This window comes from Mustela nigripes, chromosome 1 (genome assembly GCF_022355385.1).
Source record: "Mustela nigripes isolate SB6536 chromosome 1, MUSNIG.SB6536, whole genome shotgun sequence".
NCBI lineage: Eukaryota > Metazoa > Chordata > Mammalia > Carnivora > Mustelidae > Mustela > Mustela nigripes.
In genome coordinates, this window is record NC_081557.1 from 39,421,371 (window position 1) to 39,441,662 (window position 20,292).

The 20,292-nt window shown below is 45.8% G+C and overlaps 2 long non-coding RNA genes across 2 annotated transcripts in view; both read left to right on the plus strand.

Annotated features, from left to right (window-relative positions):
• The window catches only part of LOC132010904 (uncharacterized), a 123,470-nt gene extending 122,028 nt beyond the window's left edge, over positions 1 to 1,442 (plus strand). Inside the window, exon 5 of the long non-coding RNA XR_009402306.1 lies at positions 1,303 to 1,442. This is a non-coding gene — a long non-coding RNA (uncharacterized LOC132010904). The remainder of the gene's footprint in view (positions 1 to 1,302) is intronic.
• Positions 1,443 to 2,096: 654 nt separating this feature from the next.
• On the plus strand, positions 2,097 to 5,555 carry LOC132010911 (uncharacterized). The gene is made up of 3 exons (XR_009402309.1): positions 2,097 to 2,353; positions 3,369 to 3,450; positions 5,251 to 5,555. It is a non-coding gene; the product is annotated as an uncharacterized LOC132010911 (long non-coding RNA).
• The last annotated feature ends 14,737 nt before the right edge of the window (positions 5,556 to 20,292 follow it).

Consider the following 20,292-nt stretch of genomic DNA (forward strand, 5'->3'; position numbering starts at 1 on the left):
CGGAGCTGGATTAGAATCTGTGTTCTCTTTGACTTTCACCACTGAACGAAACTGCTCTGTTTCATGCATCTGCCAGTCCTGATACCTCTGAGCACAGCCCAGGCACTCCCATAAATGTCTGTTAAATGAATGAGCCAAGGGGACCCGCTCCAGGCCCCTGTAGCTGACGCCATTTCCTCCACACAGTTCCTAGGATTTTGTTCCTGGGGATAGGAGGCAGGATGGGGGCCGGGAGTTGGGGAGAAGGGCCATCACTGCATCAGCTGGGAGAGACACTGGTATCCCAACTGGCGGCTGCTGCTCCTCAGACCGTTGCCTGGACAGAGGTGTCCCTGAGCGCTCAGGAGGCTGTCCACCAGGCATCGTGCTGCACCACGTGTGTCCACTGTAGTTTTTTTAATGACCCATTTCCACCCTCACAGGAAGATTTGATTTATTTTATTTATTTAATTTTAATTTAATTTTATTTCTTTGTTGTTTGTTTATTCATTTATTTATACATACTTACCTAACCTGAGCATCTCCTCTTCCACGCATAAACTTGTTTCCTTTGGCCTCGTGCTCTGAGCAGAGAGGGGCCAGCTGGTCACCAATTTCTATGTAATAACCCTTCAGATCTTCGACGACTGTTGAAGACTGTTAAATCTCTCCTCCGCTGCCTCCTGTCCAACTAAATAATTCCTGCTCCTTTCACCTTTCTCCACAGGTCCAGTTTTTCCACTTGTTCAGAGCCCTTCCACCTTTTCCAGCAGGAAATCAGGAAGACCATGGGTCATCAGGGCTGTGGCTAGCTGAGGGATGAGGGCGAAGGCCAGCCGGTGTGAGGGGGGGTACACCATTCTCTATTGTCCCTGGGTCTCGGGGGCACAGCCTCAGCTTTTCTCTCAGGGGCCATCTTTTCCACTGGGGAACAACCTTGGCACCCATCTTTTCTTTCCTTCCTCTTCCTTCCAGCTCTGCCCATCTCCATGCTGACTGTGGCCATCTGGCACCCTCCACTGGGTTCAGATATGCCAAAGAAGACAAGTAGGGAGCTGAAACAGGCAACAAGAGCGACAAATAACAAGGACAGCTGACATTGTTCACCAGCTGCCAGCTAACTGTGCGCTTTATCTCAGTTCCTCAGACAGACTGATTGTCCTCATTTCACGCAAGGAGATTCCAAAGCTCAGCGACAGAGCCTGTAAGGCACTTGTCTGAGACCACACGTAGGAGGTGGTATGGCCAGAATTGAAAGCCAGGCGGTGGGGATTCGGACACAGTGCTTTTAACGCTGACCATCTCACTCTGCTTATTTTGCAGAAAACGAATCGAGGATGGGGGAAGAGCTCACAGTGGGATTATTAGGAGCAGGTTACTACTGCGGACAGCTGGGGCAAAGAGAGGGACTCTGAGGGAGCAGTTACAGAAGCAGGAGGAGAAGCAGAAGGCAGAGTCTCAAGAAGGAGGTAATCGATGTCAAATGTGCAGAAAGGCCAAATGCAATTTTTCCATGTCTGTCTTCCATTCAGGGCCGAAGGTGAGCTGCCTCCATTGGACCCATTTTCTGGACTCTGGAAGAGGCCTATTTGTGTTCCATCCTCTGAGCTGACCCTCCTCTCCATGAGGGCTCTCCTCAAACTTCTCCAGCCCCAAGACTTCAAACACCCCCAAAGCCACCTCTTGGTTCCTGCATGGGCTCTGAGAGGCCAGGCCCAGGTGGGAACACCCTGGGAAGGTGTGGATCCTCTATCCTCTCCCTCTGCACAGACCTTTCCTGCCTTCTAATTCACAGGTCTGCCATCTGACTTTACTTCCAGCCCATTCTTGCTTCCTAATTTCACCTTCTTTCTTTTTTCCCTCTCTGCCATAACCGGGGTAGCAAGAGAAAAAACCCAAAAAACAAAAACAAACAAACAAACAAAAAACAAAACCCCCAAACCAAAGAACAAAAAAGAACAAACCAAGAAAAACCAAACCCCAAACTTGGGTTGCTCCTTTTTCATTTTCTACCAGTTGGGGTATAGTTGGCTGAAAAGTGGACCTCTACAAGATGTCCATGTCCTAATCCCTGGAACCTATGAATGTTACCTGACATGGCCAAAAAAGAGATGTGATTGTGGTTAAGGATCTTGAGATGGGGAGATTACCATGGATTATTGGGGTGGGCACTAAACACAGTCACACATACCTTTATGAGAGAGGGGCAGAGAGATATTTGATGCAATATTGTGTCAAAGGCTGAGAAGAGAATGTGATATGAAAATGAAGCAGAGATCTGAGAGTGCTGACCTTGAAGACTGGAGCCGTGCGGCTACCAGCAGCCACCAGAAGCAGGAAGACGCAAGGAAGAGATTCTCTCCTCCACTGTGGGGTAAGCCCGGCTCTGCCAACCCTTTGATTTTGGACCAAGTGATACTGATTTTGAACTTCAGACCCCCAGAACCATAGGAAAATAAATTTCTGTGCTTTTAAGCCAGGCATTGGGACTTTAACTGTCATCCAAACACCACAGGAGTTGATGATAATTTGTTACAGCAGCCTCAAGAAAATGAATATATGGATTTTACCAATACACATTGGCAGGTAAAAGCCCAGCACCATTTAAAAATATTGGACTCCATATTTGCAATTCTGTGCTGTAGGGGTGGGGTAGGAGTGGGGATGTAACTCAAAAATTCAAATTCATTATTTTAAGGAGGCAGTATTTTGCTACCATTCTTTCATATCCCTGATTCTCCTTCCAGAAGCTTCTCCCATGGGCATAAGAGGAACTTGAGTTTGTTAATTTGCACCTTCTCAGGGGTGTTTGCATTTTAAAAAGAGGTCCCCTGCCCCACCCATCTACCCTCAACGTGCAGACTTTAATCTTGTGCCTTCCCTAGGCTCTGCAGGTCCCTGAGAACTGGCCACTTTGTTGACCCCCAAAATGCTAGAAAGGAAATAAAGATAGCAAATACTGAATAGTGGGATGAGGGAGGGGATGAGGCCACTTAGAGAAGGGAGTGAAGAAAGACTTCCTGAGGATGTCACTTTCATGCTTAAAATCTGGGTTATTCCAGGCAGAGAACAACAGGTTCTGAGGCAGGAAAAAAAGTCATGCATGTTCTAGAATGGAAAGGAGGCCATCGTGGGTAAAGAGTGGAGCTAAGCTGATTATGCAGGGGGCTGTCAGTAACCCTGGGGAGTTTGGATTTTTCTTTAAGTTAAATGCAAAGCAAGCTAAGTTGTCAGGGCCAAATCCCAGCCTCTTTCCAGTTTCTGACTTCTCAGTGCTATATTTTCCCATCACTGTCACACAGAGGAAGACACAGACACAGAAAAGCTAAGTTGGATAATTTGTTTGAAGTCACGCAATTAACAGAATTTGGGTGAAAACCTGTTTCTAGATGACTCGGGACTCCATGCTCTTAATCCCCACAAACCAGGGTCTTGAGCAGACTTCACTGTGACATACAGCTCAGCATGGCGGTAAGTAGAGACAGACCTCTTGGAGTGTAGTCTCCAGTGTCACAAACCTTAATCATGTCATTTAGTGAACCGATCACCCAAGATGCGATGAGGCAGTGTGGTTAATTCATCCTGGGGCTGGGCCCATCAGGCCCATAGCTTTGACTTCTAATTGTCTGAAATGCCTTTCTAATCTAATGTAATCCAGAATGCTAATGATCCAGAAACTGCTGGTTGATGAGAGAGAGAGGGGGGAGAGAAAGGGGGCTCAGTCACCAAGGACTCTTTTTATGACTTTGGAGGTCAGGGATCCATTGGCTGACACACAGAGGAGGGAGGACTATAATAAAGTCGTCAGCCTTTGGGCCTCTGGTTTTATGCCACCATTAATCCTTCAACACCTTGAAGTGGCCCTGAAGCATGGAGGGGGTAGCTGTCCTTCCACATCAGAAGTGGAGACGGGGGGCTGATCCTGTCATAAACCCTCACCCAGACCTTGTGGTGGGTCAAATTGTTGGCCATGCAATGCTCCAGAAATGGCTGCCTGGTGCATCTGGAAAGTACGGCAGAGCCTTCGAGAGCTACACTCTTTGAGACACTGTTCTAGCTCATTCTGCCACCCCTTTGGGGCCAGCCTCTATGGCAGAGTAAGAGCCCTAGTTCTGTCTGGTTGGTACCGCCCCTCCCATCTGCCGAGGGCCTGGGTCTTCTGTCACAGGTAAACGATTACAAATGGAGACCCACACTGGGCTTGAGGTTGATTGGGAAGAGTCAAATCTGGCCTGGGCTTGGTACACTATAATGATCCTCTAAAAAAAGAAACTCAATGATACCTTGAAAGCGAATGATTCCTTTATTCTCTTGAACTGAATACTTTGGACTCAGGAGGCCACTGGCTCTGGCTGCCTGGTCTATTTCTAACTTCTCTTTTCTGGCAAATGTTTGTGTGACATTCCAGAAATCTTGTCTAGGGTGGAAATCCTCATGCGAAGTGGACCATTGACCATTTGTAACACAGAGTTCCTCAGAGACCCACTCCTCAGGCACCACCAGGAAAATCTATGATGCCCCGGATCAGTGATCTCGGGCGCTTTCAATTCTTCTGTCTTGGTTTATCATAAGAGTAGCAATAGTTACCATATTGACTCACATGGCAGGTAGTCCGTAAATTATTTTGGAAAAAAAAAAAAAGGAACGATTAAAGTGAAAGCATGAGTCTGATGCCAAGTAAGTGATGGAGATAATTAGTAGAACCTGCATTTCATCGATTTCCCTAACTGTGAAAATGGAAATAATAGCACTTCTGAATAGGGTCACTGTAAGAATGTAGGACAGTAGGACAGTCTGTTCAAAAGGCCCAGCAGAGCGCCTGTCACACACACGGTATTCCAGATCTGTTCACTACTACCATCCTCACGGCCTTGGGGACTTCTATAGTGTGGTTAATTTGAAAAGTGGGGGTGAGAAATGAGCAGCTCCTGAGGAAGTCCTCAGCTCTCCACACCACAGTAGACTGGGAGTGTCAGGGGCGGGGTGTTGTGTGTGGAGGGGGCAGGGGTTAGATGGAGAAGCAAAGGGAGGGACAGAAATAACTCCCACAATACTCCTGTCTGCTAGTTACTTTGTAAGACAATGGGCGTCTAGGTCGGTCCCAATAAAGCTCTTTGTGGCAAGGAAGGAGGCAGCTAAAGGCTACAGGAGGCCTAGTGTGACCTGCTCCAGGCCTGCCTTGGAATCCTGGGAGCATGTCAAGGGACACGTCTGATTTCCACCCGCCGAGACAGGACTCAAGGCATTTACGACAAATGACTTTGTTCCTAGGAATAGCTGTGTGCAGAGCGGGAACAGAATAAGGTGAAGTTGAGCAAGGGAGCGGCTGCCTGAAGCTTTATTCCACATGAGACTGAGCAGATTTGCAAGGCCTGGGCTCTGTGAGATAAGCAGCAGACTGGACGCGGTACCTACGTGTTATCGGTTGGGATCTCCTCATGTCTTCAGCTCTGGAGGATATGGATGTGAATCCCCGCTCCATGACTGATTTCTGTAATCCCGTGTGGCTTCATGTTGGCTCAGATCTGGAACTCGTCCCATTTCTCAGTTTACACACACATGAACTCACATGTGGATGTGTGCATCTAGCAGATTTCACTGACGGTTTTGGATAAATAAAAAAAAATGGTATATAACTTAAAACTAGGCACTAGCTATTCCTGCCCCTAGAATGCTTCCTAGCCCTTTCCTCAGCTGGGAGCACTGCTTCCCACCGCCTTTCTCTCTCCTCTTCGCTTTCCCAGTGACTCGCCCTCCTCTGCAGTTCAGCTCCAGGCCATCCTGGTGTGTCAGGAAGGGAGTGTCCTTGACTATGATGTACCCTTCTCCAGAGACAGATGCGCTTCTGAACTGCCCTCCTCCCCAGTACGTATTCAAAACCCAGAGGATTTCTAAATCTGTTGATTGAAGAAGGTCAAGAGAACATGTTCCGTGTACCAGAAGACACTTCCTCCTAGGCTGAGCAAAACAAAAGGCCTCTGAGCCATCTGTCCAGAGCCACAGACCTCCCTTTCCAGCCTGGAGAATGGCCTGGCTGGGCTGACTCCATCCTCTGGATGGACAGTGGTTTTGGACTCCGCATTAGGCCTTCACGGTCATCACACAAGGCTATGTCTGTCATTAGGCATGTCCTCTCACTGCCTCAGACTAATAAGCCTGGGTGACAGGTGGCGAAGTGTGATTCCGTAAGCCGAAGGCTTCAACCAGAGGCCAACACTTGCACTGACCAGACCCAGTTCTCCAGAGCAGGGCTGGCACTGGCTTGCACATTGTGCCACTGCTACTCGCTTCTGCCATGTTACAAGAGAAAATGAAACATTTTCCAGTAGTTTCTATGTCCTCCCAAAGAGCAGGGGTCACCCAGGACTCTTTTGTAGCATTTACCGAAGGCACATGCACCAAAGGGCTCTACATGGGTCCTCATGGCAATTCTGTGGGGGAGAGATCTCACCTTACAGAGAAAGATGCAGACCCAGGTTCCCAGAGGGTCCAGAGCCCGCCCACCTCCCCCTTCACGGCAGATGTCCCATCCTTCCTAGGAGAAGAGGAAGGACACTGACATTTTACTGGGCGCAAGCAGGGCGCCTGGTGGTCCCACACAAAGGTCACCCTTTTAAATTCTTGCTGCCCTGCCTTGAGATATTATTAGCCCCACTTTCCTGATGAGGAAATCAAGTCTCAGAGGGAACCATCAGAGGTCACATCGTTATTCTCGCTGCAGCGCTTGTCCCTGTTGTCCCCCACAGAGCAGCAGTTCTGGGTGAAGCTGACCTAGACTCAGCCCTGGTGTGTGAGTGCCATTAGGAAGCTTCCCAAGATCCCCATCCAGCTCTGCTGGCTCACTGTTTTCAGGGCCCTCCAGCTGCCGGCTTTCATAACCGGCCACTGCCAGGCTCAGCCCTGCCAAGGCCCGCAGTCAGCGGAAGCCTGGCCTGGCACAGGGGAGATTCCCTCCTCATCAGAGGGTGACTTCTGGAGCTGGCCTGCTGTCCCATGCCCCGTGACCAGGTTGTCGAGAATGAGTGAGCTGAGCAGGTGGCGGTGGCAGCCTCCCTTCCGGACCCCTTCTGTCTCCTGGCTGTACACCAGGACACCAGTTTGCAATCCAACTCCTACCTTATGAGGGCTTCCCGGGCCTGGAGAATGTTCTTGACTGTCAGGCTTTGGTCTGGGGCTTTGATCTGATTGGAAGGTGTTTGGGTCAAGCAAGGTGCCCCTCTATAGGTGAGGGTACAAGGAGTACCCCCAGTCTACTTCCAGAATGCAATGCTGAAGTACTATAGTAGAGTTCTATAGAGAAACAGACCAATAGGACACACACACATACACACACACCGGTGGGGGATATTTACTTAAGGAATTGGTTCACCGAATGGGGTCTTGCAAGTCTGAAATCTGCAGGCTGTCTAGCTAGAGACTCAGGTAAGAGTTGATATTGCAGACATGCGTCTGAATCCGGGACAGCAGCAGGCTGGACACTCAGGCTGGGTTTCTCTGTTGCATTCTTGATGAGAATTCCTTCTTCTTAGGGAAATCTGAGTCTCTGTTCTTAAGGCCTTCAGCGGATTAGATGAAGTCTGCCCACGTTATGGAGGGTAGTCCGCTTCGCTCTGAGTCAACTGATGTAAATGCTAATCACATCTAAAGAGTACCTTCATGGCAACATCTACATCAGTGTTTGACCAAACGGCTGGGTACGGCAGCCTAGCCACATGGACACGAAAGTTAACCATCACAAGTACACATCTGTGAGCAACAGCCACAAGCTCAGAAGCCCAGCCCTTACCCCTCCAGAGCCCCTTGTGATGGATTAGGGGTAGCCTCGCACAGAAGCTCCTATAGTGGCCACATACACAGGTGTCACCGTGAAGAGCAGTAGAGCTTCCCACCAGCATTGTGCTCTGGGGAAGGTACTCACCTGACCTGATCAGGGCCTTTTGGGTTAAAACTTTGAAATTTCCCAGGCACGAAGGGGTGGATTTTGCTGTGGCACAGCTGTGCAAGTAGAACTAAGATGCCTCCGAAGGGTTCCACGACATTTAGGAATTAAGGAATCGAGTCTCACCAGCAGAAAGCAGAACGGGTCGACTACCATGAGAGCGGTGCCCAGAGCATGCCGGCGGCAGTGGAGGGCTCTGCTCTGGTTGCCACCTCAGGCAATGACTCACGGCATGGCATTTGGCTATGGAGGCCCTTTGACCTTCCTCAGCCTCACTCCCAAAGGAACAAGAGAGAGCTACTGGGTGTTGGTGCCCTGGCCCCTGGGTGTAGCTGTAGTAAGGTGCGCTATCAGAATGCTTTCTTTTTTTTCTAGAAAAGAAGCTAGCCACAGATCTCTGGACCGGCAGTGCTAAAGGTCACATTTCTTAATGTAGGTGACCTGGGGAGCTGATCATCAAGAACAGTAATACAACTGGCAAGGCCTGCCTCCCTCCCTTGCAACGGTGAGGCCAGGTTAAGAGCAAAAATGAAGGACCACATATCATATGCTGAAATATTTAAGAGGTATAAATCATGCTAATATACTGTTAAATAAAATATGTTCTATCCTTCAACCTGCACAATATACCCTCACCAGCACCTAGAAGGCTGGACTGCAGTCAGAATCCTCAGCCTCCTCTGAGCTCTGAGAATATGGTATGGCAGGGAAAGCCAGCATAGGGCCCCCGGCCCCCAGAATGCCTCTTCCTCCCATCCCATTCCTGCTTCTGACCCACACTGTAAGGGTTATGGCATGTACACACCAGGTGTCCCACGTTGCACATCTAAGCTCTGTCTATAAGCCCGGCAACCAGCTCAAGCCTGGTGATGCACACCCTACTAGAGTGATCGAACTTTTGGAGAATGGGTCCAGGGAAGAGCCCTGCTCAGATCTGGGAGGCAGACACAGGGTGCCTGGGGAAAGAATTTGATTCAGGATACCTAAAGTGTGATCCAGCTGCAGGGTGTGGGCAAGTGAGCGGGTCTCATCCTCTAGACACTGGACTCTGTGCGTTAGGCAGAAGAGAGTGGCCAATTGAGGTTCAAAGAGGTGCTCCCTAAAGGGCAGGGGTCAGGGCAGGGACCCCTCCTGCCTAAGAGAGGTCTTGCCCATGGCAATGGTCCCGTAAGTGCCAGATCAGGATTAGCTTCTTGCTCTGGGCACCAACTATTTTGTGATCTGATGTATAAGCTGTTTCCATGGTTATCACCTCCCTTTCCTCATTCTTTTCTTTTCTTCTCTTCTCTCATCTTGGAGATTTTCCCAGTGTTCTTTCTATCACAGATTAGGATTTTGTTGTTGTTGTTGTTTTGGTCGGGGGGGGGGGGGGGGCTGCCAATTTTGCTAACCACTTCCATTTAGAAGGATTTAAAATTTTTTTACTATTTTATTTTGGGTTCTGTTATGACTTTGCAAATTTCATCCAATTACCTGTGCCTCCCAGATTTTCTCTTAGCCCACTTTCCACTTTTGGTTTACCTTATAAAGACCAGAGTTTCTTTCATGGTATTAAAACACCAAGCATGTTTCTAAAAGTTTCTTCTATCTCTTGTGGCAAATAGTTTTTCGAAGACATAATTTTGTTGTGCTTCATCTTTTATGTTATGGTTGTTTGTTCATCAGTGAAAAGAAATTAGACTAGATCTTCTCTCATTTTGCCAACAGACTGCCCAACTTCCTCCAGGGCCCTGGCATCTCTGCCTCCCAGAGCCCAAGCTGCTGGGTGGTCCGAGGAGCATGGTGTCTCTGCCAGCTCAGGTTCCCAACAGTCTTCCAGGTATCTGCCTTTGGGCAGAGGAACTCTCTCTTGTTCGGAGGCCCCTGTGCTCTGCCTAAGTGTGAGCCCGAGTCCAGTTCCCTCTTATCTGTATGTAGTACATGGAGAGCCCTGAACTGCTGAATACTGAGCTTCTTGGGGTCTGGCTCTGTCCCTACTTAATGGTTTGCTAGGATGCAGGACCTTCTACTCCCAACACTATTGTATTCTCGGAGTTTTCATTTCTGAACTCTTCTAGGAAATACGGGCAGGGGAAGGGAAGAGGGCAAATAAACTAGCATGAATTCTGCTGCCTCAGAAAATAAATACTGAACAGTAAGGCGGGTAGTTCTCTTGCTTTGGTAGATACTGGCATGCCCAAGCCAAGGGAGGTCTGGGGGATGAGGGGCATCTGGAGCTTTTTACTACCTTCCGCCCTGGTCTCCGCCTGGAGTTCAGAGGACAGCCTATTTAGTCATTAATTACGTGTTTCAGTCTGCCCTTAACAGGAACGTACTGCTTGTTTTGTGAATTAGCCTGGAAGTTAGAGAATTTCCACCTTGATTCTGGCAATGATCTCCTCTTAACCTTAGTTTCTACCTTATTCAGGGATTATTTAGTTGCAGGTGACAGAACCATGCAAGCTAATTTAAGGAGAAAGTAGAATTAATTGGAAGGACATAAGAGCTTCTCAGAAACCCAAGGATGGGAAATGAGGTTAATCCCATGAGGGACCGAGAAGCCAAAATGCTTTGACTTACAGTGTGGGATGTGATTAGCATGTCTTGGCCAAGTGTTGGGCTAAAAGTTCCCCATGCCGCAGCAGTAGGAAGGTTAGAAATCCAGCTAACCCTTCCAAGGCCCACAAACACCTTCCCCTATGTGTGTGTGTGTGTGTGTGTGTGTGTGTACAGTGTTTATACTTCCAGCTCCAGGAACCTATGTGGTGTGTGTGTGTGTGTGTGTGTGTGTGTGTGTGTATGTATATATATATATACACAGTGTTTACACTTCCAGCTCCAGGAACCTGTTCATCCCATTGTGGTGTAGGCTGTGGTAGAAGAGCACTGGCCACTGAGTGAAAGCTGGTCTCACTGGGTCCGGTCTGAAGCCCAGGGGCTGTGGCAAGGTGCCAGAGCTCCATCTTGACCCAGTCGCAGTACATCTTGAGAAGTCGTGAGCCCACTGCCCAGGGAAAGGGCTCCCTAGTAACTTGACCATGTCACCTACCCCTTCCCTCAATGTGTGGAGACTGCACCTTGGGTAACCGGGTCAACACAGGTTCCAACACAGGTTGTTGGAACACAGGCCTGTATGTTGTTGGTGAAAAACAGTGAAACTTTGTTTTCTGCTGTGGGAAGTAGTTCATGGAGCACAAAGATCTTTGAGATTAATCCTTCCTCAAATCTCTACTATGGAAGCTGATGTGGAACTCTCTTCAACTACTATGGGGTTTTAGTTGGGAAGGCTCTATGTTTTAAGCCTGTATGTTAGAGCATTCAGTAATTGACTTTTTCAGTAAAATTCATGGTGCCAGAACAGGACTTAAGGCAGTATCTGAAAGGCTGCATGCAAACTGGCTTTAGTGCCTCCTGACCCACAGTTTCTGTTCCTCTTCTCCCTCCACAAAGATTTTTTTATTTACTAGAGAGAGAGACAGGGAGAGAAAGCACAAGCAGGAGGGGCAGAGGAAAAAGAAGTGAGAGAATCCCAAGCAGACTGCATGCTGTGTGAGCTTGGAGCCCAATATGGGGCTCAATCTCACAACACTGAGATCATGACCTGAGCTGAAACCAGGAGCTGGACACTTAACTGACTGTGCCACCCAGGAGCCCTGTTCCTTTACTTAATAGGGTGCCAGGACTACCCCATAATTTCTACCTGTCTTCATTCTTATGGCAGTTTATCTTGAGGGCTCCTGGGCGTATCACTGGTACTGGATTATGACTAGGGACATATGTTTAATGCATAGATGTGCCTACCCTTAAATCTTGGGGGGAAAGGGTTAAAGGGAAGGGTTTCTTTCCTCCCAGAACCTGTGTCCATTATGCAAAATTTCCCACTTTCTAACCGGAGCTAGAACACCACAAACAAGCAAAAGGATTTCGCTGTGTCTTTTCCCCATGGCTGGGACTGCCTGCCTTACATCTGTGTAAATAAGAGAGGTCCTCAAGAACAGACCAGGCTGAACCTGAATTCCTTCTTCTTTACCAAAGGCAAGGATTAGAGAGCTCAGATGGGGCATTCCAGGATAGCCCGAACCAGAAAGTCACTGTCATCAGTGCCAAAGGCAGTCCTCTTCCCTTGTCCTTCCTTCTCCTCTCCCTGGCCACTCTTCTCTGCTTCTCTCTGTGGAAATGGCCCATTCCCCCACTTTTGCAGAGTGCCTCTCTCCACCTCCCTTAAACATGGCTACAGTAGTGCCAGCTTTACATGCCTCCCCAGCCGAAGAGCTGTGGAGAGACCAACTAGAAGTCCTGTGTTGTAGGTTTAAGGTTTGGGAAGAAAGAATCTCATTGGCCAGTTTGGATCAGGTGTTCATCAGTGGACCAGTCAGCCCTTGTCGGGGGGGTGGGGCCACAAGTCCACTGCCCAGTCACTAGAGGCTACTGGAAAGTCTCTCTGGAAACAACTGCGCAGGGAACTGGGCACATATCCACTAATAGTTTTCAACACTTTATTGTTTTTCTTCCTGGTATTTTGATGAAAGGAAGTAGAGGATTCAGCAAGTGCTCTGTTTAACCTGATATGTGAGTCACTTGTGATAATCTTCTGTGGCGTCTGGTCAGCCTAGGTCTGTCACCTGCCTCCTTGGGGGCAGAGACTACCAAACTTCTGAGGATGTGGAGGTTTTATATCTAGAAAGACACTGATCAAGCACTAATGTTTTCCTGATACAGTGATGAATAATTCCAATATGTGATTATTCTTAATTTGTGCTCAGCGTTTCAAAGGAGACAGGAAGCAGCAAAAATGAAATGAAGTGTGGATTCGGGTTGAGGATGCAGAGCATGAGGTTGTAATAAAACTCCCCTTTTCCTTTTATTTCACAATTTATCTAGGTCACCATAAAACTAATGCAATATATTTTCTGCCATCCTGAGCCCCCCAGGCAGAGTTGTGTCCCTTCCTTCTGCATTCCCACAACGCTTTGTTCCTATCTCAATTTACCATTTCTCACTCTGCATGGTAGTTGTTGGCTGAGAGGTCTATTTTCCAAGCTAGACCAATCTTCTTTATGGATCATGTTTCCCATGTACTCCTAGAATGAAGGGCCTTGAACATAGTAAAGGCTCAGTATGTATTTGTTGAATGAACCAGACCCAGGATTTGATGAACTGAGGCAAGCCTTGGTTCTCTGGGCTGAAGACTTCCCTGCCCTTCTGCTTCTCACTGTGTGGACTCCACCCATGTGTAGGTCCTCTTGTGGTTTCCTACCTCCTATCACACTCTTTCTGATTAGGGGACTTGTGTAAATCCCAACCTGCTTAGCTAGAGACTTGACCCTCTGTCAAGACCCTGCAGCCCTCTTCCTGGGAGATCAGACCTGAATTGTGTTCCTCTCAGCACTGCTTGGATCCGACCTGAACTGAGAGATCTCTGACACCATGACATAACACTGCAAATGGCATAGTACGGTTTCCTGCTATCTGCTTTATCTTGCATATTGGATTAGACAGTGATCCCTGTACACCCCTTTCTGTCACTTGCTTTACTATGTATGGACCATATTTAAACTCCATAAGCATTTTGCTTATACAGTCTCTTTCTCTGCCTCCCCCCAACTTGGCATTACTCTTCCTTCCTCATGCTGTTGGCTGATTCCTGCTTTCCTTTCTCTGCCCACTATCAGCTGCATGTCAACAACACCACACATAAGGGCCCTATCTTCCCTGGTCACTATGTTCCATGTGAGCCTTTCTGGGTCCCTTTTAGAACTTTTTCTTAATGCGAGCACAGAAAGAGGCATTTCATCCTGGGCTAGCTGGAGCACTCAGTGTTTCCTCAGCTGGTTTGTTGCCATGGTCACCATGTCAAACAGACCTTCCTGAAGCTAAGGCTGGGATATGTGTACCCTCCATAAAATCAAAGCATATTTGTGACTGGCAGGCTACTTAGCATGGAGCTTAGGGCTGCCTGATTTCCTAAAGCAAGATAGGGCAGACCTAGGACTTGGGACGAAGCCCACCGACCAAGAAGGGAGCTGGAAGTCCAGGCAGGCTCAGCTTCTGTGGCTTAAGAAAGCTCCAATCTGGTAGGAAAGTCTGTGGGGACCACAGTGATGGTGGTAGTAACTATTTGTCTCTAGAGCTGCTGTAACAAAGCATACCACCTGGTTGGCTTAACACAACAGAAATTTATTGTCTCATAGTTTGGGAGACTAGAAGTCCAAAGTCAATGTGTCAGCAGGGCCATGATCCCTCTGAAACCTGAAGGAGACCATCCTTAATAGCTTCTTCCTGGCCTCTGGTGGTTTGCCAGCATGCCTTTGTGTTCTTGCCTGGCAGCTGAGGGCTTCTGGCCTTGCCTATGTGGTCACATGGCCTTCTTTCTACATGTATCTCTGTCTCTCTGTCTCTTCCCTTTTACTGATAAAGACATCAGTCATACTGGATTAAGGGCTCACCCTATTCCTGTATGACCTCCTCTTAACTAATTACATCTGCAATGACCTTTTTTCCAAATAAAGTCACAGTCAGAGGTACTGGGGTGAGTACTTCACTATAACTTTTTGGGGTACACAAGAACAGTAATATTGCAGAGGGTGTCAGTTGAAGGTTTGGAAATGTCATTAAGTGGGTGGAACTAATTAATGGAGCATTTAAGATGACATTAATCAGGAAACCTGGTAGATTGTTGGATGTCTTAGGGATTCAAAGTGAGGTTTAAATTCTATTATGATGACATTATGGCCAGGGGCACAGGAATACCCAAGTACTGACCTTTCTTTCCACTAGACCCTTAACCAAGAGAGGTATCCACAAGAAACAATGGCCAACTGGATAAAAAAACACTATCCTAAAAAATTCGACAAGCACCTGGGCTCCTAAGTCCATTACTCAAATATGGCACATTGATTGTCTGGGTTCTGACTAATCAGTTACAATATCTTCTCCCTTAGAAAAAGCTAGTAATGGGAGAGGCAGCTGTCATAATCACTGGGCAACACTCCAAACTTGGATGCACTCAGCCAGTTACCTGCATGAATTTGAGCAACTGAATATCAATAGAGAAAATCACACAATCAACTGAAAAGCTTCCCTTTAAGCTCACAAGCTCAATCCACTTCCCAGCATATTATGGGGATCTAATAAACTTGCTGTTCCACTCTTTAGGATGCTGTTTTGTACCTTCACCTCTCTTCTCAGAGCTCTTACTTCATTCTTTTTTTGGAATTTTTATTTTTAAAATTTTTAATAAACATATGATGTGTTTTTATCCCCAGGGATACAGGTCTGTGACTCGCCAGGTTTACACATTTCACAGTATTCATCATAGCACATACCCTCCCCAATGTCCATAACCCCACCACCCTATCCTGTCCCCACTCCCCCCAGCAACCCTCAGTCTGTTTTTTGAGATTGAGTCTTTTATGATTTATCTCCCTCCTGATCCCATCTTCTTTCATTTTTTCTTTTTCTATCCTCCCCGGCCCCCCATGTTGCATCTCCACTTCCTCATATCAGGGAGATCATATGATAGTTGTCTTTCTCCGACTGACTCACTTCGCTAAGCATAATACCCTCTAGTTCCATCCACATTGTCGCAAATGGCCAGATTTCATTTCTTTTGACGGCTGCATAGTATTCCATTGTATATATATACACCACGCCTTTATCCATTCATCTGTTGATGGACGTTTAGGTTCTTTCCATAGTGTGGCTATTGTGGACATTGCCGCTATAAACATTCAGGTGCACGTGCCCCTTCGGAGCACCACGTTTGTATCTTTAGGATATATATATACCCAGCAATACAATCGCTGGGTCATAAGGTAGCTCTTTTTTCAGTTTTTTGAGGAACCTCCACACTATTTTCCAGAGTGGCTGCACCAGCTTGCATTCCCACCAGCACTATAGGAGGGTTCCCCTTTCTCTGCATCCTCTCCAGCATCTGTCATTTCCTGACTTGTTAATTTTAGCCATTCTGACTGGTGTGAGGTGGTATCTCATTGTGGTTTTGATTTGTATTTCCCTGATGCCGAGTGACGTGGAGCACTTTTTAATGTGTCTTTTGGCCATTTGGATATCTTCTTTGCAGAAATGTCTGTTCATGTCCTCTGCCCATTTCTTGATTGGATTATTTATTCTTTGGGTGTTGAGTTTGCTAAGCTCTTTATAGATTTTAGATACTAGCCCTTTATCTGATATGTCATTTACAAATATCTTCTCCCATTCTGTGAGGACCAGGGAAGGATGCTAAGTCAGGTTTTCCTATTCTTGGCCTCCAGGAATCATTAAGCCTCAAATTCCAGTTTGACCAGAGGCTTATGAAGAACGCAAGTTAGTTGTCAGGACTCTTGAGTCCAAAGAGGGAAGCAGATTTAACATCTCCTTAAATCAACCTGGTTAGGATTCAAGACAGGTAAGCCAGTCAAACCACACTCTCTTCAGAGTTGTGTTACAGAGACAGCCCCCAGGGATGGTCCTTGAGCCCCAATGTGTGTATCTGGAATTAAAGTATTTATTAATGTATATCTTAACCGATTATAAAAAAAAAAGTTTCAGTTGTCTTTTGGTTTTGTTAACTGTTTCCTTTGCTGTGCAAAGCTCTTACTTCATTCTTAACTGCTCACCCTGATCTGGTTCTCCCAAGTCAGTTGTATCTAAATGAAAAATTAGAACCATCAGACAAGAGCTCCCCTAGTCTGCATCTGCATTCATCTGCTTCTTCCCCTTCTGCCATCTGGTATAAAAGAGAAAGTGTGCTGCTCCTGTCATAGTTCAGCTCTTTCTGGACCTGGAATCTGTGGGCTCAGGTCTTGTCCTCTCTCACATTCTCAAAGTTTTATTCCTCCAGTTATTTCCTATCCCTCCTAAGTGATCAATTCTCCCTTTTTGTAAGAGATGATTCTCTTCAGCTCACAAACATAATTGACTCTTCTTTATCTCCAAAAGTCCTTCTCTGTTTCTCTCACCCCTTTGCAACTACCGGCCATTTCTCCACATCCTTTCACAACTTAATGTCTCAAAATAGTTGTTCACACTCTTCTCTTCATTGTCTCACCTTAGATTCCTCTTCAAAACTCTCAAATTGGGTCTCTTCCATTATTTTAATATAACTTCTCATCTCAAGGTCACCAATAATCTCTATGTTGTCATGTGCAATGGACAATTTGTGTCCTCATCTTAGAGTCTCAGTGCACTAGATCCAAATGGCCTCCTTTATTTGATATTACACCATTGGCTTTCTCCTCACATCTGATACTGCTATAATTTCTTTTTAGTCTTGGTCATAGACCTCCTTCCTCTACCAACATCTACATGTTGGTGTTTCACAAGGCTTGTTCTTTACACACTCATCCTAAGTGATATAGTTTTATGATCTACAATGTCACCTACATGCTCATGACATTCAACTTTGTATTTCCATCTCAATCTCTCATTTGAGCTTCAGACATACATATTCAACTGTCAGCTTGAGTTTTCTACTTGGATACATTATATGCACCTCAGCCCAAATATGTTCCAGAGCTCTTGATTCTCCCCTGTACCTTCTCCTGAATCTGTTTTTTTCATAGTCTGCTAATCCATTCCAGCAAATGGCAAAACTATGGTATTGTCCTTTATTTTTTTTTTTTTTATCATTTTGAAATAAACAAACCCTGTCATTTCTAGCTCCTCCTACATCTCAAGTCTACATACTGGCTTCCCTTATTTCTCACCAGTCAAGCCTTCAGTGTCTTTCTCCTGGATTGCTGTAATAACTCTTTTAGTGGTCACTCTATCTGCTCTTTAGCTCCCTTCAAGCTGATTTTCACACAGTGATCAGAGGAATCTGTTAAGAACCAATCAAGTCACATTTCTCTCTTGCTTTAGATACCCTTTTGCATCTTTCCATTACATTTTAAAATATTGACATAATTTACATACAGGAAAATGGGCAATCTGACGTGGTCCTTTCAATGAATTTTCATAACTATAAACACCCCAATGGCCACCAACAAATACAAATTTGATCTTGTATGAGTCATTTGCTCTTTTTTTTACCTGCCTAGCAATATTCCATTCTATGCACATACCATTTATTTATCCATGCTTTTATTAACAGACAGTTGAATTATTCCAAGTCTTAGACCACTATAAATAATGCTGTTGTGAACATTCAGGTCTTTGTGTAGATATATGTTTTTTATTCCTCTTGGGTGCTTATTAGTACACTTGCTGGACCGTATGGCAAAACTATGTTTAACTTTTAAAGAAATTGCCAAACTGTTTTTCAAAGTGGCTATATTGTTGTGATGTGCACTGGGTGTTATACGCAACTGATGAATTGTTTAACACTATGTCAAAAACTAATAATATGTTGGCTAACTGAACATAATAAAAAAAAACAAAAAAGTGGCTATACTTTCATAAGATTTGATAAAATCCAAACTCCTTTCCTGGCCCCAACTCTCTTCCTCTCCCAACCTAATCTCACTGTACCCTTTGCTGATTCCACCTTTTTCCCACCTCCAGGTCTTATCTATGCTATTCTATCTATCTGGCTCCCATACCCCTCACTCCTTATCCTTCAGGACTCAGCCCCCTTCTACCTTCTCCCATCCAAAAAGATTCCTTCTTCTTATTATAGATTGATATTTCCTGTTAATTTTTTATAGCATAAAGCACTCATTTATGATTATTTTTGAGTTTATATGCTTATTTCTTTCTCTGTCCTCCACTAAGCTGTGTTCTCCTTGAAACAAGACTGTGCTTGTTTTCTTGTTAATTGAGGGAATTGAGTACTAGTACAGTGCCAGGCATGCAGTAAGTGCTCAAATTATTTGAAAAATGAATGAACATCTATTAACTGGGCTTTAGATTGCCTTGGAAATGCAGATCCCTGGATTGGGCAAGGATGTCTCCCAGGATTGTTACTTATATTAAGAAATTAGTGTCAGGGAAAGAATATAAGATTTCTTTCTAAGAAATCTGAAGACATTTTGAATAACTGTGCCTATTCACTTATATATTGCACAGAGCCCTTCCCAAAGGTTCTCATTCTGAGTACTTCAGGAAAACAGAATAATGAGTCAGGGTTTTGAGAGGAGAAAACTGCCTTGGAACTCGAGGTCTTGGGAGAATCAGGGCTAACACCCAAAGCATGGCCTGACTGTCTGGAGGTATACTGATCCAAATGGCCAGGATAAGTCCATCTTCAGAAACTGAGACATGAGGCTCAAGTCCAAGGGATGCCTTTTTAGGCTGAATACAGACCCTTCATAGCAGGCAGGAAGTCTGTTTTACATTGCTGTAGAAAAAGTGTTAACTTGGCCAAATGGAGTTAGCCTCTGTTGCTTGAGCTCCCAAATACATAGGACTCCTTTAAAGATTCATTACTTTTTCACTTACAGATGGCCTTAAAGATGAGGATGAGATTGAATATAAACAACTGAGGCAGAACCAATGGTGTCTCTCGCATAAAAGGCATACCAGAAGGTTGGGTCAGAGACTACTGCAAAAAACCAACAGTTGTTGGGGCGCCTGGGTGGCTCAGTGGGTTAAGCCGCTGCCTTCGGCTCGGGTCATGATCCCAGGGTCCTGGGATCGAGCCCCACATCGGGCTCTCTGCTCAGCAGGGAGCCTGCTTCCCTCTCTCTCTCTGCCTGCCTCTCCATCTACTTGTGATTTCTCTCTGTCAAATAAATAAATAAAATCTTTAAAAAAAAAACAAAACCAACAGTTGAACAACTGATCAATCAGGAAATATTTTATTAGTTTCAAAGATAGTATATTTCAAGGACAGACAATCTTTCTAAAAAGAAGAGTTTCTTCCAGTTAACTCTAAATGGACCGGGGGAAAACTGGCCTCCCTGGGAACAGCTACATCCAAGAGGATTCTTAGGCTGAAAACAATAGAAATGGACTCTGATGACTTAAATGAGAACAGGGAATTCACTGGGAGGAAGGTGGCCCTAGGATTGAATAAAAAGGAAAAGACCCCCGAAAGGCCAGGAACCAAGGGAGCTCTGGGGCTCCCAGCTGCAGAAACTCATCAACATTTCTTTAAGGGACTACCATCCCTTACCCTGAAAATTCTGATTGGGAGAACTTAACTGACCTCTGTCATGGGCTGCATGCCTCCTTTAGTGGGTGGGGGGTGGGAGCCTGAGATTCTGAGTCCCACTAGAGCCACGAATAGAGAAAAAAAAGTTTCACAAAGGAATTGATGTAGGGCAGACAAAAACAAGTGATTTATTATTCTAGTAGTGGTAGAAGTGTCAGTAACGGGACTAATGAATTCCTTCATTAGTAACCTTATCAACACGTAAACAATTCATTCATGTTGCTATGAGCTGTGTTATACAGATGAAATAAAATACACTGCTTATCCTTAAAGAAGTTACTATGCAATACTGGGAGACAATTAA